General features: G+C 45.6%; 1 long non-coding RNA gene across 1 annotated transcript; it reads right to left on the reverse strand.

The window, feature by feature from the left end:
- Window positions 1–1,772: 1,772 nt before the first annotated feature.
- Window positions 1,773–7,497, reverse strand: LOC310922250. The gene is made up of 3 exons (XR_014592355.1): window positions 7,366–7,497; window positions 2,791–2,878; window positions 1,773–2,419 (listed from the first exon to the last, which is right to left on the reverse strand). It is a non-coding gene; the product is annotated as an uncharacterized lncRNA (long non-coding RNA).
- Between the last annotated feature and the right edge of the window lie 699 nt (window positions 7,498–8,196).

The following is an 8,196-nucleotide window of genomic DNA, read 5'->3' on the forward strand; positions in this document are numbered from 1 at the left end:
AGGAGGCGCAAGCTGGTTGAATCTCTGAGATATTAATTTGCATTGTTAATTCAACACGTTTAAGAGACCATTCTGGGTTAAACAACAGTTGTTGTCCTGTATTTCTCACTACATATGGGCCTATCTTATAAATTTTGGATTCAAGTTTGGTTTGGGGTTGGGCTGGAGTGGCTTGTAACAGGCCCAGTTATGGCACTGATTTTAAATTTGAATGAGAGCCCAATAGTATCATGGGTCCAAAGACAAATCACCTCAACGATCTGTACCAAAGTAAAATTATACCAACAGTCTAATTCACTTGAACAACTACAAACCTCCCAGTGCACGTCTATAGGTGTAGTTGAAACATTAATTTGGATTGCTTTCTTATGGGTGGTTCCATTAATCATCTGACATCCTATTCTATTTTCCTCTCCTATAGTCCCTTGAAATGACCACAACCTTTGTTTTTGCCATTCTTGCCTTTCATATACTTGGTTTTCGTGCATGATCACAGTTGATAGGTTTAAATCTTTTATATCAGAATACTCTCCCATGGATCCAGTGTACCAAATAAAAGCTTGGGACCAAGGCCACTCAGCATTGTTCTGGCTAGAGGTATTTTCCAATTCTTGGATTATAATTATGATTACAAACAAAACAATTTTCTTGATTAAATTCCTGCAAGCTAGATTGCTAAACATTACTGACCGCAACGTACTCATTTTGACCGAGCGAGCTTTAGTTTCAGTTCGCTGTCACCCAGTGTTACTTTCCAAGGGGCTTCTGGGGCTTTCTTCAGTCGAGAGTGGTGAATCCAAGCACTCTGTTCCTTGATCTCAATTGCGGTGAAGGTGGTTAGAAGCACCTGGAATGGTCCTTCCCATTGTGGCTCCAAAGTTTTCTCTGCAAGAGACTTAACATACACATAATCTCAAGGTTGTATGTCATGTACTGGTCCATCTAGCTCCCTGCTCCGAGTTCCAGCCACATGCTTCTCAATTTCTCTGAGTTGTTGACTCAAGGCTACCATATAGGTGGTCAGCCTTTCCTCCCCAATTTGGGTAGACAATCCCTTTTGCATTCCATACAGTCTTCCATAAAGCCTTTTAAAAGGACTTAACCTTTCTTTGGTTCTTGGTTTAGTCTGAATCCGCAGCAATGCCAATGGGAGAGATTGAGGCCATGGAAAATTAGCTTCTTGCCCAAGCCTCACTATTTGCTGTTTAATCAAATTATTCATTTTCTCTACTTGGCTGCTTGACTGAAGGTGGTATGGAGTGTGAAGTTCCCAATCTATGCCCAAGTAACAACTGATTTGCTGCACTATTTTTGAAATAAAATGTGGTCCTCTGTCTGAGGATATGGTGGCTGGAACTCCAAAGTGTGGTATAATTTCTTGTAACAATATTCTGATTACCTCTCGAGCTTTGACAGTTCTAGTGGGGAAAGCCTCTGGCCACCCTGAAAAGGTATCTGTTAATACCAGCAAATACCGATACCCCCTTTTCTTGGTAATTCTGAAAAGTCAATTTGCCACTGTTGGCCAGGCCCATGGCCCTTCACAATTTGTCCAAGTTTTGGTTTGGGGGTATTTTTGGGGTTAGTCTGGAGGCAAAGGTCACACTGCCAGGCCACTTGACTGACAGTGGCATATAAGTTCCTGGCAGTGATCTTTTCAATTAAATAATTATATAAGGCATCAATTCCCCACTGTGTTTTCTGATGTTCTTCTTTTACTAATAACCAGTGTAAATGGGAGGGGATAATCAGCTTCCTTTCTGCGGTAACAGCCCATCCCTCCTGGTTATACATTCCCTTTTGGTCCTTGATTAGTTTTCTATCCTTTTTATTATATACTGGCTTACCTTCTAGGGAGATCTGGCCATTGTGAATCAAGGCTCCCTCAATTGTTACCTCACCTTTTGCTGCTTCTTTTGCCTCTCTGTCTGCCAGCTCATTTCCTTCCTCCAATTCTGAGTTCACTTTCTGGTGTGCCTTAATGTGCATGATTGCCACTTTCCCAGGCATCTGGACTGCTTCCAATAGTTGCATTATATCTTGTGCATGACTGATGTTCTTCCCCTGCAAATTCAACAGTTCCCTTTCCTTCCAGATGGCTCCATGTGCATGTACAACCCCAAATGCAAATCTTGAGTCTGTATAAATGTTTATTCTCCTTCTCTTTGCTAATTCTAAGGCACGAGTTAAAGCAAATATCTCTGCCTTTTGTGCAGAGGTACCTGCTGGTGAGGGTCCAGACTTGATTACCTCTCTGCAGGTGGTAACTGCATACCCAGCATGTTGTTTTCCACTTCTCCCATCAGTGAACCAGTTTTCTGCATCATCCAAAAGGGTGTCCTTCAGTTCTGGTCAGCTAGAGTAAGTGGCTTCGATAGTCTCCAGGCAGTCATGATGTACTGGCTCCCCTTGATTTCCACTGAGAAAAGAAGCTGGGTTAACAATGTTAGTTACGACTATCTCCACATCATCTTGCTCTACCATGATAGCTTGGTATTTCAGGAACTGTTGTGGGGAAAGCCAGTGGCCGCCCTTAACTTCCAACACTGCGGACACCGTGTGAGACACTAGCACAGTCATTTTCTGGCCCAAGGTGAACTTGCGTGCTTCCTGGGTGTTTAATACACCTGCTGCAACTGCTCTGAGGCAACCTCGCCATCCCTTGGGTGCTGTGTCCAGCTGCTTAGAAAAATAAGCAGCTGCCCTTCGATATGGGCCCAGGTCCTGTGCCACTATTCCCAGGGCAATCCCCTGTTTCTCATGGGAAAAGAGAAAGAATGGTTTACTCACACCTGGAAGTCCCAGAGCTGGAGCTGACATGAGAGCCTTCTTTACTTGTTCAAAGGTCTGCATGGCCTTCTTTGTCCACTGGAGGTCTCTGTTTCCATTTGTAATGAGCACATACAAAGGTTTCACAAATAATCCGTAATTGTAAATCCATAATTCGCACCATCCCATCATTCCCAAAATGGTTCTCAGTTCCTTTATTGTCTGGAGTTTCGGGGTTTGGCATATTGATTTTATGCATTCTTTCCCCAAAGTCCGTTGCCCAGCACTGATCTCATACCCAGGTAGATCACTTTCTGCTTTACCACCTGAGCCTTTTTCTTTGCTACTCTGTACCCCTGGAGCCCCAGAAAGTTTAAAAGGCTTATCGTCCAGGCTACACACCCCTCTTCTGTTGGGGTAGCTATTAGGATGTCGTCTACATACTGCAACAATTTCCCTTCTCCCCATGGAGCTTCCCAGGATTCCAAGTCCTTTGCAAGTTGTTCTCCAAACAGGGTAGGCGAATTTTTGAACCCCTGTGGAAGCACTGTCCATGTGAGCTGAGTTTTGTGCCCACTTTTGGGATTTTCCCATTAGAATGCAAAAATTTTCTGTCTGGCTTTGTGGAGAGGGAGGCAAAAGAAAGCATCTTTCAGGTGTAGAATGGTAAACCAAGTTAGCTCTGGTGTTAAACATGTTAACAAAGTGTATGGATTTGCCACTATGGGGTAAAGATCCTCAGTTATCTTGTTGACAGCTTGCAGATCCTATACAACTCGGTATGACCCATCAGGTTTTCAGACAGGTAGGATAGGAGTGTTGAAATCAGACTGACTCCTTTAGTAACCCCAACTGTAAGAAATTTTCAGTTATCGGGCTAATTCCTTCTCTTTCTTCGGGGATACTGTTTAATTCTAACTGGTTGTTTCCCCTCCTTAAGTTTAATTTGTATTGGAGGTGCATTTTTTGCCCTCCCTGGTACATTGGAAGCCCATACTCCAGGAAACACTTGGTTTAGTATTTCCTCGCTAATTTCCTCTTTAGCCTCAATAGTTGTTAATATTAAGCTTAACACTTCTACATATTTTTGATCATTTACCTCCAGAGTAATTTCCCCATTTTTGAATGAAATGGTTGCTTGTAATTTTTCCAATAGATCTCTCCCTAGGAGTGACTCCAGGGAGTTAGGCATGTATAAAAACTGATGGATGCCCCATTGTTTTCCGTATTTATACTTTGATGGCTTGCAAAAATATGCTATTTCAGATTGGCCAGTTGCTCCCTTCACTACAACATAGTCATTCCCCACTGATACTAAGGCTTTATTTAAAACTGAATATGTTGCTCCAGTGTCCACCATGAGTTTCACCTCTTCTCCCTATTTCCCCAGATTCATTTTTATAATCAGTGGATCTGCTGGGGTAGAATCCCTCAGTCCTCCTCAGTTGTCTTTTACGTGTGCGACCACCACCTCCTTTCCCCGGTTCCCTTTTTCATTTCTTTTCCCTTCCGGGCATTCATTTTTCCAATGACCAAATTTCTTGCAAATCGCACACTGATCTTTGCCCAACTGAGGCGGTCCTTGCTTAGGTGGTTCCTGTCCACATTTTCCCTTTCCCTCTTCTTTTACAACTGCTACTAACTTTCTCATCCCTTGTTTATATTCTTCCTCCCAGTTACTGAAAACTCTCCATACCTCATCCAATAAGGTTTCTAAATTTCTTCCATCTGGCCCCCAAAGCTTCTGAAGTTTTCATCTAATGTCTCCTGTGGACTGTCCTAAAAATAAATTGACTAGTTGCTGTATCCCTACTTCAGACCCAGGGTCTAATGATGTATGGCAGGCATTGCGTCCCTCAAGTGGTCCAGAAATTCTGATGGAGACTCAGAAGGACCCTGCTTAATTGCATACAAGGCTAACCAATTTATAGTTTTGGGAATGGCTCTTTCCATCCCCTTTGCTATCTATTCCTGATAGCTTGTGAGCCTTTCCAACTGTGCATCATCGTTTGGTTCTCATCGTGGGTTCTGAAGGGGGAAATACTCTTTTACATCTCTGTTCTGGGCCTTATAATAGTCTTCTGCCAAATCCCCTGCTGTCTTTAAAATCAATTGCTTTTCTGTTTCAGTCAGCGCATCTAATAATAATTGAATATCGTTCCAATCTGAATTATGTTGTTTTATTATATACCTAAAACGCTTGGCAGTGCTTACTGGGTCGCTTTGCTAGTTTTTAGCAACCTCTTCCCATGCTTCCAGGTCAATTGTGGAAAAGGGTACCCTAACCAACACCACTCCTCCATCTGCCCCCACTGCCTCTCTCAGCGGCGGCTGCAATACCTGTCCACTGGTCCAAGATGAGATTGGACCACTAGGGGGAGGGGACTTGAATTTCTTCTGAGTCTACATCCTCATCCTTTTCCTCATTCTTTTCACGTAATCTAGGGGGAGGCCTAAGTAAGTCTGTTGAATTCTGTTCCTGGGCTGCGGTATTATGAACTTTGTCTAGTTTTATACACCTGTGTCCTATGCTGCATGCAGAGCAACATCTCTTAAGTTTACCTCTATTAGCCTTGTTCTCCTTTTCAAGGGGTAGTACCAAAGGATCAGAGGGGACTCTAATTCCACAATCTCTCTGCCATTCAGGGTGATTTCAGTGGGAGAAAAACATATCTGTGTATGAAACCTCGCTCCACTTTCCTTCGCGTCTCAAAAACATCAGCTGCAACAAGGTGTTATATTCTAAAGTTCCAGTAGGTGGCCATTTTGCTCCATCCTCCAATCGATACAAGGGCCACCACTGGGTGTAGTATTGTATGAGTGTGCATTTGGTCTCTGTGCCTCCCATCCCAGCAATCTCTTTCCAGTGGGCCAGCCTTAGGGATTTCTTTACTCTCTCCTGATCCCATTATCTTCTCCTCCTTGTCTTGTCTCGCTTCTATGCAAATCTTTTTTCACACTTCTTCACTGTCCTCTCCCAATCCTCCTCTCATACAACCCACTGTTCAGGTACTAAATGTGACCTTCCACACACAAGCTCAGGCCTTGCTCGGTTAAAATGTTGCTTCCACTCGCACTGAGCGCACGCACTGCGCCTAGAAGCACAATAAAAGCGTCCCTCACAGACTTTACACTGGAACAATACCCACACGAAATGCCAATCTTTTGATTGACAAAAAGCTCTAAAATTCCCACAAAGACAAGCTATCCTGTTCCTTCTCTACTCTAAAATATTCAGATTCTTTGGCACGAGTTGTTCCAAGTCCAGTGCCACTGAACTCCCAGCTGAGGTTTTATACAGTCCATCTAAATAAACCCGTGTGTTCTCCCTTTCCACCCAGAAATTTACTGGATTTGTGAATTCCCAAGGATCAAGCCCAAACCACTCTGGGAGAGGGGTTCCCCTAATTCATCTTGCCAGGCTTGCACCATTCTTTCATCCTCCTAATCTTCCTCGAAAATGTCCCAGGTCTCGGGGACCAAATGACTCTTTCCACAGACTAAATTTACTATCTCACATTTAGCATTTGCTGCTTCCCAGTTATAATATTGCAGCAGCTCCAGGATACACCTGGGGCACGCAGGTTTCCACCTGTAAGATATGCAATACCACCTACTCTCACACTTTTTACAACAGAGGAGGACTCAAGCTGAATGCTATTTCGGTTCTCAGTGGAAGATTGTCAGCCCACACATAAAACAAGGAATTACTCCTTCTCGTCCCCACGTCAATGGATTCCTGAGTCCTCTCTCAGCTGGGGGTAGTTCCCAGTCAAAAGCCAAATAATAATTCGTCTGGCTACAGTATACTTCTCCCAAGAACACCCAATCTGTCCTTCCCTCCTCTCGTCTTACAGAGGTCCAGTTCCCCTCTGCATTCAAAAATTCACCCGGTTCAAGCTGAAACCATCTAGAAAGAGCCTGCCTAGATGGCCGGGCCCTTTCAGCTCGGGCTCAAGCTTCAAGAGTCACTTCTAACAAGTCACCAAAAAGAAAAAAATAAACGAATAGCACAGCTAATACGGAAAACTAAGAAGCTACCAGTTTGTTGCAATTATAGCTTTTGACACAGGAGGGCAGTATTATCACAAAAGTACACAATGCATATTAGAGGCTACATATTAGAAGGTATACTTTTAAGAAAGACGTTACACTTTTATAAAAACTCCTTAGTCAACACTCATGCATTTCATACAACATCTGCAACTATTCCACTTGCTTTGACTGTCTCTGGCCATTCCGGTTGCCCAGTGATGGAGATGCGGATTGGGGCTCTGCACTCGCTCCGCACCTGCTGGCACGTCTCACTCACTCACACAGTCAAATGTCCAGACTCAAAATCACAATACACAGCCAAAAGACAAGGGTTTACACAGACAAACACAAGGGTTCACTCAACCCACCCTAGAGTTGCTCCCAGCTCCTCTATCAGTCAACGAACCCCTCCACCGATCGTTCTATCGATCAGTGGCTGCTTGCAAGCCCAAATCCTCATTTACGTAGGAACTGTGTTGTGCATTAGACGTCGCTAGCGACTTATCAACAGCCCTCTGGCCCCACATATGACTTATGGGTTTCTCTAGGATCGATACATACTGTTTGTCAGCAGTGCCAGCAATCCGTTGTCTGTCCCCGCAGTAAGCAAGCCGGGGTTCAGGGTCCCTCCAGGAAATCCCAGGGCGTTCCGGGTTGCTATAGAAACTCACAGACCGGAGAGCAAAGGAAGAATCACCCCCCATGGGAGGGTCCCTCTCCGCCCTCTTTATAGAAGGCTCTGCCCCCTTGGCTCCTCCCCTAGGGACAGTGCCGTGGGCTGCATACACTGGCCGTCCCCTCCCCCCTCCACCTTCACCGGCTGGGAGCCCAGCGGGGGCACGCCTCAATCCCCCCTCCTTGCTCGGATGGCGGTGGCACCGGCCTGGCTGGGAGCGGCAGCAGGGGGGGGCGGCCCAACAGGGGGCGGCAGCGGCAGTGGCTCCATCGCTCTGACCGGGGACTGTGGCGGGAGCGAGGGGGGCAGCTCTATTGGGGGTGGCGGCAGTGGTTGCCAAAGCCCTTCTCCCTCCCCGCCTGCTGTGACGTCAGGGGTGATGGTGCCGGCGGGGGCAGGACCAGGGGTGGAGGGGCCAGCGGCACCACCAGGGGCGGCACCAGCAGGGCCGGGACCGGGGGTGAAGGGGCCCCACCCGGACCTGGGTTCAGGCCCGCCCTCAGATCAGGCGCTATGAGGTCTAACTCTGCCTCCTCCTTGTTTTTGCATTGGTTATCCCATATCGACTCATCTTTTTTACTTTTCCCCTGTTTTTTCTGTAAGACCAATATATGCTCCTTTTTCTCTGGCCCTTGGCGACAAGCCAACACCATAAAGAGCCTAGCATATTCTAGTTCATCAAAATATCGGTCTTTGTGTATGCAGGAGATTAAACT

Source organism: Zosterops lateralis (genome assembly GCF_965231275.1).
Source record: "Zosterops lateralis genome assembly, chromosome: W".
Taxonomy (NCBI): Eukaryota; Metazoa; Chordata; class Aves; order Passeriformes; family Zosteropidae; genus Zosterops; species Zosterops lateralis.